Below are 26,798 nucleotides of genomic sequence, written 5' to 3'. Positions count from 1 at the left end.
ACACACCACTTCCTATATTTTCCTCCTCCTGTCAAATTGAGTGCCATATTTTTGAGGGTGCTTTTGTGGTACGTTGATATCATGGCACCCATAGGGTCTTGGGAAGTTATCATGAGTTTATGAGATATTCACAAAATCCCACTAGCTTGTAAATTCCATGAGGACAAGAGCTGGCTGTTTTGCTTACCACTGAGTTCTCTACATCTAGCTCAATGGCTTGTGGGCTGGGCTACTGCATTTTCATCAGAATGGATTGGGAAACAAGCAGCAATTTCCAGAGCAGCAAAGCATGAAAATGCCAACCATAGATTTAGAAATAATAATGCCTTTGAAGTCTGGAATTGTAGTTTGGAAGAATCATTACAGTAAATCGGTAAAAAAGCTTAATAGCTTCAATTCTCCCAAATTGCTACATCCATTTCATTTCAATCATCTTTGACCTTCCTTTCCTATTCCCCACTCCAATTTTAAAGAAAGAAAACAATTCCATATGTCACCTTTTTCTCTAACTCCTTGTTTAAGAATTGGCAGTAAGTGCTAGGAAGACAAGATTTGGCGTCTCTAAGAGTTAAAGTGGAAAAAAGCATGAAAAAAAAATCCATTTTCCCTAAACTCGTTGATCTTCCTGGGTTCCTACTGTCATCGGATTCTCCTCAGCAGGCTTCATCTCAGTCCATTGCCAACTAGTATGTATGGAGTCAGCATGCACATATAAATCACATTATGGTAGACGCAGAGGATATAAGTAGCTGAAAATAGTCTCCAAAGCTCAAGTGAGATGCTGCAGATTTGTGTCACCAAGTCACTAAAGAAAGCATTCCTGTAAAATGAAGGGGTAAGTTGAACAAAAAGTCAGAGTAGTGAGTCTTTTTCTTTTTTTTTCCTTTTATTTTTATTGTGCAAAAATTACAAAGGGGATATTAAGATTTTTCTCATCAGGGGATACTATGCTAAATATGTTGACACAAATACTCCAGTGTTTTGTTGTTTTGTTTTGGTTTAGTTTGGTTTGGGGTTTTCGCTCACATGTCGATGAATCAAAGAATAGAATCATCTCTGAGTGTAAGAGGAACTTTTGAGATCTCATCCTTAATTAATTTATCTATCAACATCAACATGAAAGAGCAGAGGGGGAAAAAAGTATACTTTTAAGAGTAAATAAAACTCTATTGAAGATGAATCTCAAATGCATTCTATTACATGAAAGAAACCACACTCAAAATACTACCTGCTATATAATTCCATTCATGTAACATCCTGGAAAAAGCAATAGGATGGAGACAGAAAACAAACCAGTTGTGGCCTGGGGGTTGGTGTAGGAGCTGACGTAAAGGAGTAGGTGAGAATTTGGGGGCGGGGGTGGGCGATAGAAATGTTCTATGTCTTGTCCTTGTGGTCACACAACTGCGTGCATCTATCAAAACTCGCAGAAATGTGCACTAAAAATGGAGCATTTACTCTATTTGAATTATTCCATAATAAAAATAAAATGAGGGTACACAAGCATGCCAGCTTCTCCCTGAGGGGGTTGGGGCGTGAATGGAGCAGGTAGAGGAGGTGGAGGAGGACCCACAACAGCATCGTCATGATCACAGCTCTGAGGTGACAAACGTAGCTCATCTAGTTCTCACACCCATTGGCCCAAAGTTACAGACTGAGGAGGCTGCCAGCAAGGGTTTCAAACCCCAGTCTGTCTGACTCCAAACCCCCAGAGTTTCATCACGGTGCTACACTGCTTCCCCTATTCTGAGACAGGCCCTCGCAGTTCAGAAATGCACTGACTTCCCAGGACCTGTGGGGAAGGGCAGGGGAGCCCCACGCACACACGAGGAAACTACCAGAGAGTCATAACTCACCCAAGAGCCAGAGCGAGCTCTCAGACTCAGGTCTATCTGACCCTATAACACGTTTTCCTTGTTTCTGTTCTTGTGGTTTGCTTGTTTATTTTTGTTTTTATTCCTTCCAACACTTTTGTCTATAAAAGCTGAAAATTACAAAGGGAATATATGTCTATCATTTTTCATACTCATGCACACGAGGAACGCAAGTCTTGTTATTAAAGAGTTTGCAAATGTAGCTACTCTGAGCAGTTAATGATAATCCAATGCATTTGAATTAAATAAATAAACAATAAATTCACTTTATTAAAATTTGAAGATGTTGAGTGAATTAAAAACATGGCTTTTGGAACCAGATGGCCCAGGTTTGAAATGCCATTTAAGGCTTAGGAGCCAAACCTGGACAAATGTCTTAAAGTCTCTGTGCCTCAGTTTCTACAACTGTAAAATAAAGATGATAACAGTACCAAACTCATAGAGTTGTCTTTGGTATTAAATTAGTTAATATGTATACAACACTCAGAACAGTGCATGGGATATATGGTAAAGAATTGGTACTTTTTTATTTTTTATTTTTTTTTATTTTTGGGGGGGTAAAAATGCAAAGATATAGAAGGATAAGGTATAAAAGATGATCAACTCCAACAACAAAATGTTGCTGCTTTCCTTCCTTCTTTCCTTTTCTGCTCTTACTTTCCTTCTTTTTCACACACACAAAAAAATGTTATAACCTAAAAGTGACCCAAAAAGAGCAACAAATAAAATCTTAAAAAAAAAAAATCCCCTGGCTCTTACATATAGTTCAATAATTCTAGGGGGTGAAAGAAGTATTAAAACTGGGGAAAATATAAAATTTCTTTAAGATAAAATCTTTCTTCGAGCCTACACACCTGTCCTGCTTATCATTAAATACTCAAAGCTAAATACCCTCAATATAGTCTATATTTATCAAAGTGTTATTGATTTCCAATTGTGCCAGATATTACAGGGACCATGCAGATTGGCTTTCAGAGACCTAAGTCACCTATTGGTCAAATCTTGGGAAATATCTAGACAGGAGGCTTTTTTTTTTTTAAGATTTAATTTTATTTATTTTTGGTTGTGTTGGGTCTTCGTTACTGTGCATGGACTTCCTCTAGTTGTGGCGAGTGGGGGCTACTCTTCGCTGCAGTGCATGGGCTTCTCCTTGCAGTGTCTCATCTTGTTGCAGAGGATGGACTCTAGGCGCGCAGGCTTCAGTAGTTGTGGCACGTGGGCTCAGTAGTTGTGGCGCATGGGCTTTGTTGCTCCACAGCATATGGGATGCTCCCAGACCAGAGATCGAACCCGTGTCCACTGCAGTGGCAGGCGGATGCCTATCCATTGCACCACCAGGGAAGTCCAGGAGATGGGTTGCTTTTTTTTTTTTTTTAACATCTTTATTGGAGTATAATTGCTTTACAATGTTGTGTTTCTGCTGTATAACAAAGTGAATCAGCTATATGTATATATATATATATCCCCATATCCCTTCCCTCTTATGTCTCCCTCCCACCATCCCTATCCCACCCCTCTAGGTGGTCACAAAGCACCGAGCTGAACTCCCTGTGCCATGCAGCTGCTTCCCACTAGCTATCTATTTTACATTTGGTAGTGTACATATGTCCATGCCACCCTCTCACTTCATCCCAGCTTACCCTTCCCCTTCCCCATGTCCTCAAGTCCATTCTCTATGTCTGTATCTTTATTCCTGTCATGCCCCTAGGGTCTTCAGAACCATTTTTTTTTTTTTTAGATTCCACATATATCTGTTAGCATACAGTATTTGTTTTTCTCTTTCTGACTTACTTCACTCTGTATGACAGACTCTAGGTCCATCCACCTCACTACAAATAACTCAATTTCGTTTCTTTTTATGGCTGAGTAATATTCCATTGTATATATGTGTCACATCTTCTTTATCCATTCATCTGTTGATGGACACTTAGGCTGCTTCCATGTCCTGGCTATTGTAAATAGTGCTGCAATGAACATTGTGATACATGAATCTTTTTGAATTATGGTTTTCTCAGGGTATATGCCCAGTAGTGGGATGGCTGGGTCATATGGTAGTTCTATTTTTAGTTTTTTAAGGAACCGCCATACTGTTCTCCATAGTGGCTGTATCAATTTACATTCCCACCAACAATGCAAGAGGGTTCCCTTTTCTCTACACCCTCTCCAGCATTTATTGTTTGTAGATTTTTTGATGATGGCCATTCTGATTGGTGTGAGGTGATACCTCATGGTAGTTTTGATTTGCATTTCTCTCATGATTACTGATGTTGAGCATCCTTTCATGTGTTTGTTGGCCATCTGTATATCTTATTTGAAGAAAGGTCTATTTAGGTCTTCTGCCCATTTTTGGATTGCATTGTTTCTTTTTTTTTTTGATATTGAGCTGCATGAGCTGCTTGTAAATTATGAAGATTAATCCTTTGTCAGTTGCTTCTTTTGCAAATATTTTCTCTCATTCTGAGGGTTGTTTTTTGGTCTTGTTTATGGTTTCCTTTGCTGTGCAAAAGCTTTTATGTTTCATTAGGTCCCATTTGTTTATTTTTGTTTTTATTTCCGTTTCTCTAGGAGGTGGGTCAAAAGGATCTTGCTGTGATTTATGTCATAGAGTGTTCTGCCTATGTTTTCCTCTAAGAGTTTTATAGTGTCTGGCCTTACATTTAGGTCTTGAATCCATTTTGAGTTTATTTTTGTGTATGGTGTTAAGGAGTGTTCTAATTTCATTCTTTTACGTGTAGCTGTCCAATTTTCCCAGCACCACTTATTGAAGAGGCTGTCTTTTCTCCATTATATGTTCTTGCCTCCTTTATCAAAGATACGGTGATCACATGTGTGTGGGTTTATCTCTGGGCTTTCTATCCTGTTCCATTGATCTATATTTCTGTTTTTGTGCCAGTACCATACTGCCTTGATTACTGTAGCTTTGTAATATAGTCTGAAGTCAGGGAGCCTGATTCCTCCAGCTCCATTTTTCATTCTCAAGATTGCTTTGGCTATTTGGGGTCTTTTGTGTTTCCATACAAATTGTGAAATTTTCTGTTCTAGTTCTGTGAAAAACGTCATTGGTAGTTTGATAGGGATTGCATTGACTCTGTAGATTGCTTTGGGTAGTATAGTCATTTTCACAATGTTGATTCTTCCAATCCAAGATCATGGTATATCTCTCCATCTGTTTGTACCATATTTAATTTCTTTCATCAGTTTCTTATAGTTTTCTGCGTACAGATCTTTGGTCTCCTTAGGTAGGTTTATTCCTAGGTATTTTATTCTTTTTGTTGCAGTGGTAAATGGGAGTGTTTCCTTAATTTATCTTTCAGATATTTCTGCATTAGTGTATAGGAATGCAAGAGATTTCTGTGTGTTAATTTTGTATCCTGCTACTTTACCAAATTCATTGATTAGCTCTAGTAGTTTTCTGGTAGCATCTTTAGGATGTTGTATGTATAATATCATGTCATTTGCAAACAGTGACAGTTTTACTTCTTCTTTTCTGATTGGATTCATTTTATTTCTTTTTCTTCTCTGATTGCTGTGGCTAAAATTTCCACAACTATATTGAATAATAGTGGTGAGAGTGGGCAACCTTGTCTTGTTCCTGATCTTAGTGGAAATGTTTTCAGTTTTTCACTGTTGAGAATAATGTTTGCTGTGGGTTTGTCATATATGGCCTTTATTATGTTGAGGTAAGTTCTCTCTATGCTTACTTTCTTTTCCCCCACCAGGGCCCCATTAAAAGAAATTTGAACTTTGCAAGCTTGGTTTCTCCTTTCTCAGTTCCTTCCCACAGATATAATTATTCCCCTGAAGAATAAGAAGCAAAGTTCCTGGACCATTTGTTGGGGTACTGGGTAATTTTAGAGCCAGAGCTCATTGACATTATATACTGTCACCAGCAAAGTCCTCAACTGTCCTTGATGATTTGGCTTTGAAATCCCTGCTCCTCTTGCTTTTTTTTTTGTCCTCCATTGAGCTCATGAGTGCTTCTCCTGACAGCAGTGTGGTAAGTCTTTACACAAACGGTGAATAAAAGATAAAAGCTAAAACTAACAGATGTTTTATTTTCCCAAAAATGTGTTTCTGACTTATGTTTGTAACAAATTAAAAAATTTCAGAACAGTTTTAGATTTACAGAATTATTACAAAGATATTTCAGAGAGTTCCCATGTACACACACTCAGTTTTTACTATTATTAACATCCTACATTAGTAGGGTATATCTATTATAATTAATGAATCTACCTTGATATATTATTATTAACTAAAGTCCATATTTAACTGAAATTTCCTCAGCTTTTCCCTAATGTTCTTTTTCCATTCCAGGAGCCAATGTACATGTGCCACGTGTACCTTTAGCTCTCTTGTCTCCTTCGGGTCCTCTTGACTGTGACACTTTCTCAGAATTTCCTTGTTTTTGATGACCTTTGCAGAGTGCTGGTCAGGTATTTGTAGAACGTCCCTGAGTTAGAATTTGCCTGATGTATTTCTTAAGGTTAGACTAGTACAGTGTCATTTGGGGCTGTTTTATTTTTCATCTTTCTGGCTTGATCTGTTCCTTTTAATTAGTCCCAATAATATGTTTCATATTTGGAAAGAAAATAAGGCTGTTAGGGGAATAATACTCTGATTTTTCTTAATCTGGAAACTGACTTGGAAGACCTAAAACTGTAGACTAAATGTTGGAAACCAGAGTTCAAAACACATTGGATTCTTGTATAATGTTATCAAATATAAATATCTATAGGCTAATATATGAATACACATAATTTTCTAAAAGTGAAATCACTTTTCTCTGGGGTTTATAAAGCCCTGATGATTCAATCAAAATACCTGCTTGGAGCATAACTGTATTGTGTGTGTTTTCAACCTCACCAAAGAGCAGTCCTTAAAATCTGTCATTTTTCCTTGAACGGGAGAATTTTGGCTTCCCATTTGTGTAAGTAAATTTCATGACAACCTCTCCAGGAAAATTCACAGAGTAAACGGGACTGGTTTTCTCTGGCAGATGAACAGCTTCTCCACTCAACATCGCTTCAGTGTGTTGTTTGTACTTCTCTCCTTACAGTTTCCTTTCCCATACGGAGTGAACATATTTTCACGCAAACAGAAATTTGTTCATATCAATATTTGGTTGAGATTTTGTCACAATGTTCTCCCTTGGCATCTACTTAACTGCTGTTCAATAACAGACTTTCCATATTTACAGTGTCAACGAATGCTTGGGGAATTTTTTTTTTTTTTTTTTTTTTTTAGCCTTTAACAAAATAGTTTTATTAAATTAAACCGTCAGTAGAGAATACTCTGGAAAGCTCTTCCCCTGTCTCTCTCTCTCCCTCCTTCTCCCCTCCTCAGCACACACACACACTACTTTGTAAATAAAATCTGAAAATGAAAAAAAAATAGCCAATACTAGTAATATTTACATTGATTTTAAAATCCCAGCCCAGGTATGAAATTTGTGTGGAACCTTATTTACCAAGAGACTTGTGTTAGCCTTTGTCTTGCCACCAAGTTTCATCCTGGGCAAACTGGGTCCCTCGCTCTCACTGGGGCTCATTTCCTATATTTGAATTTAGGAGGTTAGATTAGATGAATCCTGATTACTCTTCCAACACTAAAACTGCATGACATTTTATTACTTTATTTATAAACTTCCCATAGTACCAGTGGGGTGCTGATAAAGCTGCTCTTTGGGGGAGAAGCCCTGATTTACAGTATTTGCTAATTTCTATGGAGTAAATACTCCCATCATAGCCAATATCAAGCTACCAACATTTTAGCAAGCAGCTTTCAAATTTCCAGGATATTTAAGATTCAGTTAGCATGGGATGGTACAAACTGGCACCAACACAGCAATCAAGCAGCTGGTAATAATGACTAGGATTAAATTTCATTTGGAATTAAATTCCTTTTGGGAAAATAAAGTATATATATATATATATATTCTTTCTGATTCAACTAACATGATTCCAAGAGTGAAAATATATTGTGTACATTCTAGAGAACCCCTTTCTTTCTATTCTCACTGCCACCATCTTAGTTTAGCCACCCCAAATTCAGGTTATTACAGGAGTCACCATAGCTGCCTGAATTAGTTTGGAGTCCCCAGAAGCAGAGCCTGATAAAAGGATTCAAATTCAGGTAGTTTATCTGGGAGGAGCTAGGAACACAGATATGGGAGAAGGAAAGCAAGATTCTATATTGACTGTGTCTTTTATATCTGTATCTGGTGCTTCAATGTCTAGGTTCTTGTGACTCTGGAGGGACTGCCCTCCCAGGATTGGTCAATTCCTAAAGATTGTTAAGGACTCGCTCTTGAGCACCTTTCAAACACAAACCAACCAACCCAGAGTCCACACAGGAACCACCTCGTTTATCGGGCTCTCAAACACCAGGCCATTATTCACCTGCCCTAATCACCCAGGACCAGGTACCAGACAACTAAGGGGCAGCCCCTATGCCTTAGCACCTGCTGAAATGATTCAAACTCGCCCAACCTAAAACTCCTTATCCTGCCTCATCTGTTCCTTCTCAAGGAAACCACAGTGAGGGCTCTTCCCCACAGATCCCCTCCCCTCCTGCCTCTTTCCCTGTTACTTTCCCCAGCCCCACCCCTTGATGGCACGGTGTGTCCCCTCCTCTTGGGAACCATGAGTCACAGGCTATTTTGCGATGGTGATATGTTGGCCTTCTCTTAATACACTATCTTATAAACAGAGTCGAAAGTGAAGGCAGTCACTAAAGCATATGTTATCAAGCCAATGGGAGCTTAATCCCACTTGGGGCCAGGGCAGAACACACATCTCAAAATGACCCCCTTGAGGGGCAATTTATACACCAGATTCTGTTCATCAGTGGGGAAGGCATACTGAGGGAGGGACATTACTATCCTGTCTCTTCTGGTGGCAAAGCCAGCTCCAGAGACAAGAGAGAGCCCTTCAGACAAGAAACCAGGGGCTGCAGCTGAAAGCAAGGCTAGCCCTGAGGTGACACAGACAAGGCAATGTGAATGGCCACCTCCCTGACCACAATCTTCCCTGACAGGTCCCCTAGGGATGTCACCGGAAGTTGCCTGAAACATTAGAGCCTGTTAATTCCAAAATATGTCACCTTCAACCAGTTGCAAAAATCCATGGTGACCAGGTTCTCCTAATGGCAAGTCCTTCTCCAGTGGTTAATGGAACACAGCCAAATCCCTCACAATCCTCTGGAAACATCATCCACCACTAGCACACTGACTCCTTCCTGAACTGACTACTTTTTTCTACTTCCTAGCCAATATGGAAACTTCAGACCCTGCTGGAAATTAGCTCCGCTTTTGTTTTTTTGTTTTTTTTTATTTTGTAATATTTATTTTTAATTTTTATTGGAGTATAGTTGCTTTACAATGTTGCTGGAGTATAGTTGCTTTACAATGTAGTTTCTGCTGTACAGCAAAGTGATTCAGTTATACATATACATATATCCACTCTTTTTAAGATTCTTTTCCCATATAGTCATTACAGAGTATTGAGTAGAGTTCCCTGTGCTATACAGCACGTGCTTATGGTTACCAGGGGGGAAAGGGAGAGGGGATAAATTGGGAGATTAGGGTTGACATGTACACACTACTATATATAAAATAGACAACTAATAAGGAACTTAGCACCTTAAATTAGACCCATGTGAAAGCCTGCAAGTACCTGCCAGCCGTGCAGCCCAGAGAAGCCCAGGATCACCTTGTGCCCTCCTTTTCTTGCTTCTGTAACAGCCCTGACCCCACACTCTTATGTGTCCCAAGTTTATCTGAATCCCTACCTCAGTCCTTCCCTCTGTCCTTTGAGCAATCTGACTTCCAAATGTTTCCTGCACTCTGAACAGGCAACCTGAAAGGATGCTGCTTCCAGGAACTGTCTATCCGTCTATTACCCTGCCTCGTGTCTCCTACATTAAATACTTGCTGGATGAATGAACACACCCACAGCAATGAAAAGCCGGAGATCAATGTTTATCCTGACTCCTGGTCACTACTTCCAGCTCTCCACTGAAGCCCTTCCTCCTCTGTGCCATCAGTTTTCCCCTTTTCTAGACTAATATCTAGTCATTTCTCCACATAACCCTAAAGACTTTGCACAGTCTTTCTCCCTCCCCCCAAGGTTTGGCCAGGAACAAGATTGGTTATCGTGGTGGCTTGTCTCCAAGATGACGACCAATGATTTTCATTCCTGTGAAAGCACACTGATTGTCCCAGCAAGGGGAGTAGTCTAATTGCCCTCCTCTTGAATCTCAACTTGGCCCCGTGATTTGCTTTCACTAATAGAATACAAGTGATATTCTGGGAGTTCTAGAGCCTTATCCACAAGAGGCCATGCAGCTTCCATTTTTCTTCTCTTGTGATCTGGCCACCATGTAAAAAAGCTTGAGCTAGATTCATAATTGATGAGACATCACATGGAGAGAGAGAGGTTAGGCGATCCCCAGTCATTCTAGAACCAGACGAGTTTCCAGACGTGAGTGAGACCATCTTGGATATTTCCAAGCTGATTTGCAACCACAGGAGGATTCCAGTGAACCACTTGGAGCAGAAGAACTGCTCAGGTGATCACAATCAACACATAAAATTATGAGAAATAATAAAATTGTTACTTGTAAGCCACTAAATTTGGGGATCCATTACTATATAGCAATAGATAACAGTTTCTTTGGTTCCCTCTCTTAACTCCCTACTCTGCCCATCATTTATTTTACTAATAAAAAATAAATCTAATCATTAAAAAAAGGAATGACTTACAATAACAGAACTCTGTTAATAGAATCTGGTGACTAGATCACTGGTGAATGTATAGTGACTTCATAACAAGGCACTGCTTTTTAAAAAAGTCATCAGTGCTAGCTAGTAGCAATAGCCCAAAATGGAGCCCTCCCCAAAGCTCATCAACAATAGAATGGTTAATAAATTGTGGTATATTTGAATAATGGTATAATTAAATAGTACAGCAATGAGAACTGACTACACGCAACAATATGAGTGAATTTCACAAAGATATTGTTGAGTGAATGAAGCAAAAAAGAAAAGAGTACATACTGTATTATTTAACTCATCTGAGGACAAAAATGGGCAATTCTCGGCTATACTCATAGAAGTCAGAATTTCATTTACCACTTAGGTGGAGGTAGGTCTGGGAGGGAGCCTGAGGGTAGCTTTTAGGATGATGATAATTTCTGCTTCTTGATCTGGGCACTGACTGGACAAGTGTGTTTAGCTTGTGAGAATTCATTAAGCTATAGACTTCTTTTAACTTTTCATTTTTTATTGAATTATAGTTGATTTACAATATTATATAAGTTTCAAGTGTACAACATAGTGATTCATAGTTTTTAAAAGTTATATGCCATTTATAGTTATTACAAAATATTGGCTATATTCCCTGTGCTGTACAATATATCCTTGTAGCTTATTTATTTTATACATCGTAGTTTGTACCTCTTAATCCCCTGCCCCTATCTTGTCCCTCCCCTCTTCCCTCTACCCATTGGTGATCACTAGTTTGTTTTCTACATATATGAGTTTGCTTCTTTTTTTAATATTCATTAGTTTGTTATATTTTTTAGATTCCACATATAAGTGATATTATACAGTTTGTCTTTCTCCACCTGACTTATTTCACTAAGTATAATACCCTCCAAGTTCATCCATGTTATTGCAAATGGCAAAATTTCATTCTTTTGTATGGCTGAATAGCAGTCCATTGTTGGTGGACACTTAGGTTACTTCCATATTTTGGCTGTTGTAAATAATGCTGCTATGAACATTGGGGTGCATGTATCTTGGATTAGCGTTTTCATTTTTTTTTGATATATACCCAGGAGTGGAATTGCTATCTTATATAGTATTTCTATTTTTAGTTTTTTGAAGAACCTCCACAGTTTTCCATAGTGGCTGCACCAATTTGGTCCCATTTGTTTATTTTTCTTTTGTTTCCATTGCCTTAGGAGACAGATCAAAACAAAATATTGCTACTACTTATTTCAACGAGTGTTCTGCCTATGTTTTCTTCCAGGAGTTTTATGGTTTCCAGTCTTACATTTAGGTCTTTAATCCATTTTGAATTTATTTTTGCATGTGGTGGGAGAAAATGTACGAATTTTATTCTTTTAGATATAGCTGTCCTGTCTTCCCAGGTCATCTATTCCTGAAATTGCTCAGCCAGCAGTGTTCATGGAGCCAGTGTGAGGAGTGATGTGGGGGTAGGGGGGGCAATCTGCACTAAACCAAGGCTGGTGTCGTTGATTCCTAAATAGTCCCAACACCAGAAGTCGCCTAACACGGGCTTTGGTTTTGTTAAAAAGTGCACTCTTTAAGGAGAACATGTTTTAAAGTTTTATTGGAGTATATTTGATTTACGTTGTATTCGTTTCAGAAGTACAGCAAAGTGATTCAGTTATACATACATCCATTCTTTTTCAGATTCTTTTCTCATATAGGTTATCACAGAATATTGAGCAGAGTTCTCTGTGCTATGCAGTGGGTCCTTGTTCGTTATCTATTTTATACATAGTAGTGTGTAGCTGCATAGTAGTGTGTATCTGTTAATCCCAACCTCCTAATTTATCCCTCCCCCCCACCTTTCCCCTTTGGTAACCATAATTTTGTTTTTGATGTCTGTAAGTCTATTTCTGTTTTGTAAATAAGTTCATTTGTATCATTTTTTAAAATTAGATTCCAGGGCTTCCCTGGTGGCACAGTGGTTAAGAATCCGTCCGCCAATGCAGGGGACACGGGTTCGAGCCCTGGTCCGGGAAGATCCCACATGCCGCGGAGCAACTAAGCCCATGCACCACAACTGCTGAGCCTGAGCTCTAGAGCCCGCATGCCACAACTACCGAAGCCTGCGTGCCCTAGAGCCTGTGCTCTACAGCAAGAGAGGCCACTGAAATGAGAAGCCCGAGCACGAAGGGTGGCCCCCACTTACCACAACTAGAGAAGGCCCGCGTGCAGCAACAAAGACCCAATGCAGCCAAATAAATAAATAAATAAATAAATTTATTAAATAAATAAATAAATTAGATTCCACATATGAGTGATATCCTATGATATTTGTCTTTCTCTGACTTACTTCACTTAGTATGACAATCTCTAGGTCCATCCATGTTGCTGCAAATGGCATTATTTCATTCTTTTTTATGGCTGAGTAGTATTCCATTATATATATATGTACCACATCTTCTTTATGCATTCATCTGTCGATGGACATTTAGGTTGCTTCTATGACTTGGCTATTGTGAATAGTGTTGCAATGAACATTGTAGTGCATGAATGTTTTCTGATTACGGTTTTTTCCAGATACATGCCCAGGAGTAGGATTGCTGGATCATATGGTAGCTCTATTTTTCATTTTTTAAGGAACCTCCATACTGTTCTCCATAGTGGTTGTACCAATTTACATTCCCACCAACAGTGAAGGAGGTAAGGAGAACATTTAAATGATATCATCCACTTGGAATACAACCTATGTCTAGGCTGCTCCTTAAAGAAAATTCCTATTCATTCTTTAATTCACTGTTTGGACCTACTGAAGGCACTAGCAAAGTCATGAATATGCAGGTTCTGCTTGTCAGTGTACAAGGTCAGAAAATAGTTGGATTTAATAACAAGAGATTCTAATCCATTGCAGAAAACTCAGCTAAGCTGCCACTGGTGGTGCTTCAGTCACCTTTTTGCACAGGTAGAGCTAAAAGAGCATCCTCTTTTCTCCATCAAGTTTGCTATTGACTGGTCTTTGCCTGGTTCCCCAAATGCAATCTCACTTATGTAATATAAAAAGTAAGTTTGATTTTTTTTAACCAGCATCAGATAAGATAGCTATTAAAAAGTCACTAGACAGGAAATTGAAGCTAAGAATTCTAACAAGTGGCTTGTTAGTGAAGAATGTCCTGGCTGAAGTAAGGAGCAGGCTTGTCACTTTTTACTCCCATCCTCTGAGGATAATAAGTAAGGAGGACAAAATGAGTGCAGCCCTCCTGGGTCTCCCCTTAAGAGTTTAAAAGCAAAATATTGATTTTGAGTTACCCTGCTTCAACTCAGCTTTGCTCTCATGATATTTTTATTCCCTTGTAGATTCCTGGGTCCATTTGTTGCAGATTTTAAAAAGTAAATCACTGGTGAATCTGTGCTGTGTCCATGTAACATTTCTGCACCTAAAAATATGGTCAATTGACACCTTAAAGGTTTCTGAGCAGCTCTAACTCTTAGTGACATCTCCAGTTGCATGCCCAGTACGTTCAAAACAGATAAAGTGGATGAATTGATTTTAGTTGTATAAAACCCTTGACAAAATCTCTTTGTGGCCATCTATGCAGTCTCTTGATGATTTATAAAGAATTTGCTTATGACACAAATGTGATCCTTCCACTCTTTTCCATTTTGTTTTTCAACTGGGACCACAGTGAATTTCCTAATGCCAAGAGACCAATGCAGAATAGTCTTCAGTACCCAGTGGCAGCCATGGAATCTTTACGAATTTGTATTAAGAGACAACACTAGAATTGTGACTCAGATAATTATCAGTAGTATTATCCATAGAGTATTGAACTGGACCAATCAGGTTCATAAATTCTAGCTACTATTTTAAATGAGCTTTCTTCTGTCATATACAAAATTTGTAGACTAAATTCTGACTAGTGGAAGCTGGAGGAAAGCATACCAACATTCATCCTAAATGAAGTTTAGACACACTTCTTAGGGTTTCTTGGAAAGAGTTAAGAGGAGTTTAAATTATAGGATAAATCTAAATTCTTAGAGGATAAGTCTAAATTCTGGATCTTCATTTAAATTTCTCAGAAAGAATTTCCTAATTTTATTAATAGTTTCATAAGCATCCAAAGAAGTGAATTTCTTTTCTGGACTCTTCTAACAATAGATCTCAGCTTCTTCCTCTGCAAGGGGAGGTTTAGGAAGTCTCCAAAATGCTTTGATTTTAAACCCCAAATGTGGAAGAATGCTCCTGGCTGTGCTATAGGGCTGCTAGGTGGCCTTGATAATTTACTTTCACTCAGGTGTTTTATACCTCTGGATTTCCCTCTATAAAATGAATGTCACCACATTCCTATGAGACAAATATCTCTCCGTAGAGATGCTGCTAAAGTCACCAAAAAGGTAAAAATCCACTTGTTCAATAACACGTTTCAAGACATTTATGCAGGGAGCTTAATAAAGAGATAAGCAAGATACAGATCATGGTGAGATACAGGCAAGGCAGCAATGGTCAAAATGCAAATATATGAGGAGAGAAACACAAGAGACTCCACTAATCCAGCTGCAGGAGCGGGGGGGGGGGGGGGGATGTCAGAGAAAGCTCCCAAAAGAGGTGACATTTGAGCCAAATATTGAACAATGGGTAAGAGCTCACCAAGGGCCAAAAGGGCACACAAGTCTCCTAGGGCTGCCCTGACAAGCAACCACAAACTGGGTGGCTTAGAACAATGGAAATGTATTGTCTCCAAGTTCTGAAACCAGACGTCCAAAGCCAAGGTTTCAGCAGCGTCGCGCTCCCTCCTAAGGCTCTAGGGGAGGATTTGTTCCGAGTCTCTCTCCTCGCTTCTGGTAGTTCCTTGGCTTGTGGCAGCATCACTCCAATCTTCAACGTGATGTTCTCCCCATGTGCACGTCTCTGTGTCCAAATCTCCTCTTTCTCTAAGGACACAAAGGACACGTTGGATTAGGGGCCCATGTACTTCCGTGTCATCACATCTTAACTAATTACATCTGCAATTAACCTATTTCCAAATAAGGCCACTCCTGCAGGTATGGGGGTTAGGACTTAAATATATGAAGGGGGTGACCTGTAAAGGGGGGAAGGGCCAGCTAGGCCAAGTCAGGGCCTGTACAGTCATCGGTCACCAAGGGAGGACTCCAAGTGGGGCTCAAGTGGGCAGAGTGAGAGGGAACCCGGCAGAGTCAGATCACAGAGGCCTCTGAGGCCTTTTATCCCAAAGATCATGGGAAGCCCAGGAGAATTCAAATCAGAGGAATGACATAATCAGGTTTTTCTGTTTAAAAAGAGTTTTCCAGCTTTAGAATGGAAGAGGAATTGAAAGGGGCAGAGGAGAGGCAGAGAGAGAATTTGGGAGCCCTTAGCAGAAGTTAAGGGAAAAAAATGGTAGCTCATGACTATCTTATGAACTATTTCATTAGTTTAATTATTTAATTAATAACATATTTCTTCATAAGACTAATTCTCTAAAAAGTGGGTTACTCTCATCATCAAGTTAAGGTCTGACTGTGTGCCTGGTGTGGTACTAGGTTATGAGGCTATGGGTCATAATTTACATGCAGATATTTATGTCATGGATATGTGATAGATACCTATGTATAAATTATGAAGCACATAAACATGTTGAGAAGACACTGTTACCTAAATTAAACAAATACAGAACAAAATACATTAGAGAGAAAATAAAAGTCAAATACCAAAACAGTAAGTGTTGGTAACAGTGAAAATCGCAGGAAAGGCTTCTGGAGGATGTTGGGTCTTAAAAGTTAACTAGAATTTAGATAAAACAGAAAGAAACTGAGCTTATGTTTTGACCTCTCATTTCAAAACAAGTTATTACTTTCTTTACCCTCCAGGGGATGAACTAAGAACTCCTAACAATGGTGAGATTAAGAATGGAAGGGCCATCGTAGCACGCACTCTGAAACTCTTTATTTTATAAACTGCTTTGAATTTCTGTGACTCCACGTGAGAAGATCTACATGGTGTCAAATGCCTTGACTCCACCTTTAACACTGTAACTGGCTAGATGGAGAAAAGTCAGGGGGCATTTCAGGGCAAGAACAGCATAACCAGACAGAGGTACACTATTCACTAATGCCAATCTGAATGCCATGTAAAGAAAACCGAAGAGTCATACAGCCCTCTGACCAGAGGTCAGGAAAGCTGGGGTCATGTCCTGGCACTGTCCACAGCTTTGTGAAACTGGTTCACCCATTCATTTAAATGTTGAGAGCTGGAGTGCAAGCTGGTTATGGTCAAAGGTGGCCTGAGGCCTAACTTGCTCTGGCTCTGTGTTTGGGGTTGACTTTAACCTTGAACGTGACATTTTTTTTTAAGTATACTTTTTTAAAAAATAAATTTATTTTATTATTTTTTTAAATTAATTTATTTTTGGCTGCATTGGGTCTTTGTTGCTGCGCACGGGCTTTCTCTATTTGTGGCAAGCAGGGGCTACTCTTTGTTGCAGTGTGTGGCCTTCTCATTGTGGTAGCTTCTCTTGTTGCGGAGCATGGGCTGTAGGTACGCAGGATTCAGCAGTTGTGGCACATGGGCTCAGTAGTTGCAGCTTGCGGGCTCTAGAGCGCAGGCTCAGTAGCTGTGGCGCATGGGCTTAGTTGCTCCATGGCATGTGGGATCTTCCCAGACCAGGGATCAAAACCACATCCCCAGCATTGGCAGGCAGATTCTTAACCACTGCACCACCAGGGAAGTCCCTGAACATGACTTTTTGAAAGGCCTCGGAATCCAGTTTCTTCTGGTTCATTCAGATATGATAGAGTTTGTGTTGCCCTGAGATGAAAAATAAATTCCTGGGCTCGGGATAGGGGGGACAGCAGGGCCTTGGGCAGGATTAGTCCTCCTCTGAGTCTCACCCTCAGCAGCCCAATATTTCCTTAACTGATCGGAGCAAAGAGGGCCGTGAGATCTTGTAGCACCATCCCCGCTCTCCCTCTTGCCTCACATTCTGGAAATAGCTCCTGCCCTTTGTGGACTGGTGCCTTTTACTCCTTAGATCCAGTGGCTTACAACCAACTTTGGTGTCTTCCTCCCAAAGAAGCCCTTTCCCCATTCCTGCCGGAAATCAGCAGAGAAGTCAAGGAAAATGGAACTGAGCCAGAAATGTCAATTCTCGTTCTTTGGCCAAATGATGACAAAAAGCCAAGGGTTTTATTCTCAGGAGCTCTTTAACGGAAAGTAAAAAGAGAGATTTTAAAAGCATGAGGAGGTTCTGAGAATTGGGGAGATTTTGCTTGAAATTTTGACATTACATATTGTTCTTCTGACTCTAGTCCCCCATGACCTTGCAGGGTCCTATAGAGTTTCTCCATGAATTTTGAGGAAATGTTCTAATTATAATCAGTACTCTCCAGAGAGACTTACAGGCAAAGTGAACCATACCTGAGGGAATATTATGAGTAAAACCCAAGAACTTCAATTTCCACTGATGCTGAAAACTCAGCCTCTGTGCACCGGTGCCGAACTGAATCTCAGAGTTCTGGGTGAAGTAGAAGAGAATAGCTTTATTGCTTTGCCAGGCAAAGAGGGACACAGTGGGCTTCTGCCCTGAAAACTGTGTGTCCCCACCCAGGAGGATTTGGTGAGGAGTTTTATAGCAAAGGTTCAAGGGTGGGGTTGCGGATAAGATTAGGGTGTGTACACAGCCTGCACGCCTTTAATCTGGTCTCAGGTGATCTTCTGATCAGCTTCTGGGGTTCCTTTAATCTGGCCTCAGGTGGTCTTCTCTGGAATGAAGAATGCCAACATCCTCCATTTGTTGGGGGTTTTAGTTCTGTAAAGAGCTCAAAGATATTGTTATGTGTATCCCTTGAGGGAGAACCAGGACCCTGCCCCAAGGCTGCACTATTGTTTCTTGACTGCTCCTCCCTTGTCTGCATCCCCTCCCTTCCCTGATTAACAACTGTTTGAACCTGCCCTTTGGGACTCAGGGAAGGTCATGGAGGCTGGAGTCTGTTCCCTACAAACAAGGAACGGGGGACACAGAAAGGCTTCCATGCCCAGGAGCCCCACAGGGTCCTGCTGGGTTTCCTTACCAAGGAAATGTGGGAGGAAAAGGTAAAGGAGACAAAAGACAGTAACCAGAACAAGGGGGCATTTTCAAGGGTTTCTTCTTGGAGCTGAAACTCCATTAAATATCACCTTTGTTTGCAACATAACTTCTGAGTTCAAAAAAGCTCCCTTTGAGGGTGTTCCCTGGCGGTGCAGTGGTTAGGACACCAGGCTTCCATTGCAGGGGGTGCAGGTTTGATCCCTGGTCAAGGAAGCTGAGCAGTGCAGCAAAAAAAAAAAAAAAAAAAAAGCTACCTTTGAGATTTTCCTCTCCTTCATAACCCTTGAACTACATTTAAGTCCACAGGAAGCCTCTGTGTTTCTGATGGTATTTGGTCTAAGGCTGCCAGCTTGGGAAAACCTTTGTACCTTATTGATGACTTAGGCAACACTGAGAATTAATGATGCATTGGGTGGAGTGTAAATGTTATAAAAGAGTGATTTTAAATATTCAAATTTGTATTGCTGATTTAAAAAATTTTTTTTTGCAATGGTCAAAAAACATGATCTTGCCATTTCAACTATTTTGGAAGCTAAAAAGAAATTTGAGGTTTTCTTTTTGAACAATTTATATAACATTTCTTCAAACTCTTAAAATGTCCTGCTCCATAACTTTGAAAGTTAATATTAAGTTTCTACCATCTAATTGCTATATTTGGTCCATTGTCTATTGTTAGGCTAAAAATGAAAACCAAGTATTTAGTTTGTAGTTCTCTCTCTACGCCTGTGCCAATCAGATCTTTTTTAGAGAGAAAAGACATAGAAGTTTAATAGCTATTCTTAATGAAGAAATAGCTTCCCTCCCCTCGCTGTCATGCAACATCTGAGAATTTTCAAAAGGAAAATAATTGGCTGCTCTCCTCATGTTCAGAAAGGGGAAATCTGAGGGGAATTGCACCATTTTCATTAATCTGGGACATTTATAATCCTTTACCCCACAAGCAGTTGCTGCAGTTCATTTTGTATTACTGCGTATACTATGAACTCCTAACACAGGAGGTTAATTCAAAGTATACTGTTGTCCTCCTAGACAAAGATAATGTACTGATAACAGTGCCACTTCCTGTATTTACAAGTTCAGTGAAAGAGATGAAAGTGACACCCATTCCTCTTCTTGGGAATCACAAGTTGAATCAAAGTATTCAGCACTGGTCATGCTGGATCTTTAAAGAACTAGGCACACAAAAACCAATAAGTAATCATAAATCCATAAATAATCATTCCTTCACTTAATTAAAGTATTCACTCTTTCTAGATAACATCTTCAAAATAGAATTTTTTCTTTGATATTAAATATTTTTTGTTGTTGTTGACATTGTTTTGTTGGTTTTGGAATACCAGTAACTTTTGTAACTTCTCCTAAAAATAAAAGTAACAATTTTCCAACTGTAATGACTCTAAACATTTATGCCACGCTAAATTATTACATTAAAAACCTGCTTTTTAAATTATATAGAGGGAATTAATAAGAAGTTGTCTATCTAAAAAATTTTTTTTAATTAAAAAAAATAAGAGTAACAACAACAAAAAAAGAGTAACACTTTTAGGGAACTAATAGATTTAACAATCCTCAAAGACATAACTCTAACCTTATGAATCCGGTGTCCTTAGGGCTAACACAGAGCCTGGCACCTAGTAAGTCCTTCACAAATTCATGTTAAATGAGCATATGTGGCACTGTCAAAATGATGCAATCCCAGAAAAAGCACTCTGGTGCCGGCCAAGACAAATCACATACTTGCTGCGTGGTTAAGATCCCTTGGCTTATATGGTCCTCTACCAAAGCTTTTCTTTCCATTCTTGGAAGCCCTTTTAATCCAACTCTAGTTCTCTGATGCTAACATTTTCTTTACAATCTACTAAAGAAGGAGGAGTAGGAAAGGGACAAGGGAGAGAGGGGAAAAAAGAAAAGAAAAGAAAAAGAGAAAAGAGAAAAGAAAAGGAAGGTATATAGATCACGAAACTTCTCCACCTTCTCCCTCTTACTGCTGTTTGCTCACAATGAGCCATCCAAGAGGTGGATCAAAATCCACCAAAGTCCAGAAAGTTATGGTCTATACAGGTCTACACAGGTGTTCAATCAGGCATCTCATTGTCCATATTCAGCCCACAGATGTGCTTTCTTGGCCTTGGGCAAAACTTTCCCAGATTTTAAGATATTTGGGGACTTCTCTGGTGGTCCAGTGGTAAAGACTTCACCTTCCAACGCAGGGGGTGCAGGTTCGATCCCTGGTCAGGGAGCTAAGATCCCACATGCCTCACCACCAAAAAACCAAAACATAAGACAGAAGCAATATTGTAACAAATTCAATAAAGACTTTAAAAATGGTCCACATCCGAAGTGAGAGAGTGGCATGGACTTATGTATACTACCAAATGTAAAATAGATAGCTAGTGGGAAGCAGCCACATAGCACAGGGAGGAGATCAGCTCGGTGCTTTGTGATCACCTAGAGGGGTGGGATAGGGAGGGTGGGAGGGAGACGCAAGAGGGAGGAGATATGGGGATATATGTATATGTATAGCTGATTCACTTTGTTATAAAGCAGAAACTAACACACCATTGTAAAGCAATTATACTCCAATAAAGATGTTAAAAAAAATCATCCACATCAAAAAAACTTTAAAAAAAAGATATTTGGATCATTTCCAATATTTTTAAATCCAGAAATTTTGCATAAATATCTAAATTCTGCCTTCCTTGAAAAATCAGCAGAATTAACAAAGCTAGTGTCCAGATACTCACCAGTGACGGTGGGCTGGGACTGACTAGGGATTTTCCCTTTAGAGGAGGGCATGTTCTCCTCTGTGCCAGATACCCCACCTCCAATTCTGTCGGCAGTTTCCAACGTCAGTGGCATTTGTGATGGATGGATTGCAGACAGGCAGCAAGTGCGGTGGCTGGGGGCATGGACTCTGGACCCAACCACCTGGGTTTGAATCCAGATCCCATAATGTATGACCACTGCTCACCTTGGGGAAGTTACTTAGTTGTTCCGTACTTCAATTCCTGATGTGTAAAGTGGGATAATAATTGATACCCACCTTATGGTAAGGATTAAATGATTCTATACATGAAAGAACTCAGAACAATTCCTTACACATCACAGGTAGCCAGTAAACATCAATTATTACCATCACCTTGCCTGAGCTGTGTTTTCTTAGGGTGAGGTTAAAAAAAAGTGAAATAGCACCTACTCTTCTGTCTCAATCAAAAGTGGGAAATATACAATGGACTCGGAAAATAAAGACTCTTCCTGCATGTGGGCTATGTCTGTGTCAGGGAAAAGGAGGATGCCACTATGAAACTATTCATAGCAAAAGCTTCAAGCAGAAATTCAAGATAATGGTGGAAAGGATTATCTAAAGAAAGGATTGGGGGTTACAAAAGTTTTTTTTTCTTTTAATTTAAGCAATGTTGATGTCTTGATGTCTTGATGTAAAACACAGTAATGTATTAAAAGACAAGAAAATGGCATTAACCCTGCTTCCCTCATTTACTTTATCTGCCTGGCCCTTAGAACCATTCAATTTGGTCACCCTGAATTTAGGCTTTAATTTCAAAACAAGTCTAAGAACTATCCCCCCACCAAAAGAAGACAGTTGTGAGGCAAACTGAACTTAAAACCCCAGACATTAGAAAATTCAAGCATAGACCTATTTAGTTTTTACATTATTGTAATAACCAACAAGGACCTACCATATAGCACAGGGAACTCTACTCAATATTCTGTGATAAACTATATGAGAAAAGAATCTGAAAAAGAATGAATATATGCATGTGTATAACTGAATTACTTTGCTGTACACCCAAAACTAATACAACATTGTAAATCAACTATAATCCAATAAAATTTTAAAAAGTAAAAATAAAAAATGAAAATAAAAAAATTTTACATTATCATAATAGCAAATTATTTTAAAAACTGTGAAATGAATAATCACATTTCTAAACAATTTAATAATATAGTAAATGTAAGATAGACTCCTGCAGAAGGTGGCCTGGACTTATAGAACACCCCTTTGTACAAAATGGAACAAAATGAACAAAAGACATAAACTCAAAGAATAAGCCAGCCATGCCAAAACAAAAGGGAAAATAACCCAATATTATCAACTATGGTAAGAACCATCCAGAGACAGAAAAATCTGCAACATGCTGAAAGAAGACTCTGAGAATCAATAGTGGGTTGTTATAAAACAAGAGCAGTAGGTCCAACTGAAGATGTTGGTTACACATCTGGAAACTCTCTCCAGGCCTGAGAGCACAGCTGACCCCAGGGGAAGACCAGAGCATCTCAGATGGCACCCTCTTAGGAAGTAACAGGGAGCTAAGGTGTACAAAATGAAGGCTTCAGAGGGTCTAAGGAATAACTGCCTGAGGTATGGGTCACCGTACATCACATTCAACCAGGAGGCTTTCATAAAAAGGCACAACCCCAGAAATTCTGATTCAGTTGGTGCTGAGTAGGAAAGGACGCAGCAATGCCCAGCGTTATCTATTACAGCACTAACTATAACAGCAAATGTCTGGAAACAGCCTAAATGATGATCAGTGGGGAAATGGATAAATAAACATGGTGCACTTGTGTAATACTCTTGCAACTGACCAAAAAAATGAGGAAGCTCTTTATGTACTGCTATGAAATAATTTCCAACATACATTGTTAAGAGAAAAAGAAAAGCATAATGTAGAAGAGTGCTGTAATATGCTACCACTGGAAAAAATTAAATTATAAATATGCCTCAATTTGAATAAAGTATCTCTAGAAGCATTCATAAAGAAACTGATATTATTGGTTGTATCTGGGAAGAGGGACTGAACGGCTGGGAAAAAAAGAGTAAAGAAGATTTCTCTTTTTCGTTTGTTTTTGTTTTTGTTTTTGTTTTCAACATCTTTATTGCAGTATAACTGCTTTATAATGGTGTGTTAGTTTCTGCTTTATAACAAAGTGAATCAGCTATACATACACATATATCCCCATATCTCCTCCCTCTTGCATCTCCCTCCCTCCCACCTTCCCTATTCCACCCCTCTAGGTGGTCACAAAGCACCAAGCTGATCTCCCTGTGCTATGTGGCTGCTTCCCACTAGCTATTTATTTTACATTTGGTAGTGTGTATATGTCCATGCCACTCTCTCACTTTGTCCCAGCTTACCCTTCTCCCTTCCCGTGTCCTCAAGTCCATTGTCTATGTCTGCGTCTTTAATCCTGTCCTGCCCCTAGGTTCTTCAGAAGCATTTTTTTTTTTTTTTTTAGAGTCCATATATATGTGTTAGCATATTGCAGCTCTATTTACAATAGCCAGGACATGGAAGCAACCTAAGTGTCCATTGACAGATGATTTTTATTCTTCAATTTTAAACCATGTGAAGGTATTACTTATTCTAAAAATAAATAAATGTCTTAGAAAAATAAAAAAGAAAGAGGAAAGAGGGACAGAAGGAAGGAGAGAGGGAAGGAGGGAGGGAAAGAGGAAAGAAGATCAGGTTATAGGAAAATAGCATCTGCAAAGTTTTCCTGAAAAAAAAAATCTGTGTAATAACAGAATCCAGTCAAGCAAAAGAGATTAGATATGTAGAGGGCGGTGCACAAAGGACTGGTAGGAAGCTCAAGATCCATTTAATTATAAATAATGGCAAATCATTACAGCAATTGCAATTATAAAACAAATTTAAATGTTCATTTTTTAAGAGAAAATAACATAATGTCAAACTTACAAAAATATAGAATAGGTATAATATAGATATAAGGGAGTGGTCCCTAAACCTCAAAGCCTGCTGTCAAAAATTCAAAGGTGGGAGCCAATGACTGCTCTGATTCATTCACCCAATCACACTCTACATATCACCCATCTGCTATGTCAGAGACCACGTGCTAGAAACTGCTGATAAAGCGGTGAATAAACGGCCAAATACCCACTGTGTCCTGATACTTCCATTTTAGCTAGTTCTCCTGTTTCACAATAGTTTATGGATGTTGTTTTACTTCTTAGGCTGGGGGGAGAAAAGCATAGGTATATTATTTAAAGCCATAAAAATAATCATTAAGGACAGGCATTTTCTGAACTACTAATAAAATATGGGGAAGGAGAAAGGAAGACAAAAAATATATATAGTATATATCACACACAGCAAAAGAAGAAAACGAAAAGGGCACCAAGGAAGAAGTAAAATCATAAACTAAATGGCAGAATCAAGGCCAAACATAAAACATGACTATATTACTATGTAAAATAGATTGCTATATTATATAATTATACTATTTGGTGTAACTCTCTGCTAAAACATTTGAAATTTTAAGAATTAAATAGACCTATAAAAATAGGAGAAAAAAATGAAAAACCTTGAAAAGAGTATTTCCGAAGTCTTATTCATTTCAGGGATAAATTCTTATTAAACTGACACTTGTAGTTAAGTTGTTTCATAGAGAATAAAACCAAGTCCCCAAATTATTTTTACAAAGTTAGCATATCATTGCAATCAAAACCTAACACAGACAACACAGACCAAATTCCATTTTAAGTACTGATGCAAAACTTTCAGATAACAGATTAGCATGAAGAGCCTAGCAATGCACTGTGGGTATAAAATATGACCACAGCCAGTTTACTCCAGGAATGCAAGTGTGTTGGCTATTGGAAAATCTCTTAGTAAAATTCACCATAATGATGGATTACATGGAGGAAAATATACTAATCACCATAGAAACCAGGGTTGCCAGGGACCGAGGGCTGGGAAAGAAAACTGACTACAGAGGAACACTTGGGAACTTTGGGTGGTGAAAATGTTCTAATACATCCGATTGTGGTATTAGTTACACAAGCACATACATTTGTTATAACTTATCAGCTGCATACTGCTAAAATGGGTGAATTTTTACTGTATGTAAAGTAAACCTTAACAAGCTTGACTTTCAAAATAATTCTTTTGAATCAACATGATATTTCAGATTTGAAAAAAACTGGGACATCATCTCAGATAAAATAAGAATCAATGGCAAATTTCTTAATTTGTATATAGCCGCAAAATACATGCACAAATATGTACTTATAAAAACATATTCAAATGTATCCTAAATTCCTATATTTGTTATATCTATTCAAAATTTAGCATCAGGCTGGATGATTTAGCATAAGAAGGATTCCCGCTAAAGTCAGGTATAACACACGATTATTCAACTATTTTTTAACTATTTATTTATTATTTAACCATTTATTTCTTATTTAACTATGATTTAGCTATCTTAACTATTATTTAACATTTGTTCTGAGTGACAGCTCAATAGCCAAGAGTTAAACTATTGGAAAAGAGGAGGAAAATAATCATGTCCAAGGGAACAATGCAGAAAAACAAAAGATAATCAAATAAATACAAAGCTACTCAAAGGAATTCAGAAAGTAGTTAATAACATGATTTATAAAAAAAATCAATAGCTTTACTATAACAAATAAGATCCAGTTAGAAAATGTGACAAAAGATTCCCTTTACAACAGGAATAACAATATAAATACATAATGATAAATTTATCAAGAAGGATATAGGCCTACAAAACACACAGCTATACTGAGAGAAGTGTTGAGTAATGTTAGAGACCCATATATTAATTTTAGAAAGAAAGTTTATGTTGTAAATATATCACTTTTTTCTTTAAAAGTTTAAATTCAGTACAATTCTGATCAAAACCCCAGTTCTCAAATTCATCTAGAAGAATAAAATAAGAGAATAGTCAAGAAATTGCTTTAAAAGAAAAGTGGAAATCATAAAAATCCTAGAAGAGAACATAGGCAAAACATTCTTTGACATAAATTGTAGCACTACCTTCTTGGATTGGTCTCCTAAGGCAAAAGAAAAAAAGCAAAAATAAACAAATGAGACCTAATTAAACTTAAGAGCTTTTGCACAGCAAAGGAAACCATCAGTAAAATGAAAAGACAGTCTACAGAGTGGGAGAAAATATTGCAAATAATGCAACCAATAAGGGGATAATACCCCAAATATACAAAAAACTCATACAACTCAGTATCAAAAAAACGCACAACCTGATTAAAAATGCACAGAAGATTTGACTAGATATTTCTCCAAAGAAGACATACCGATGGCTAAC

The sequence above is a fragment of the Balaenoptera ricei genome, chromosome 11, assembly GCF_028023285.1.
Source record: "Balaenoptera ricei isolate mBalRic1 chromosome 11, mBalRic1.hap2, whole genome shotgun sequence".
Lineage (NCBI taxonomy): Eukaryota > Metazoa > Chordata > Mammalia > Artiodactyla > Balaenopteridae > Balaenoptera > Balaenoptera ricei.
Note: the sequence above shows the minus strand (reverse complement) of the source record.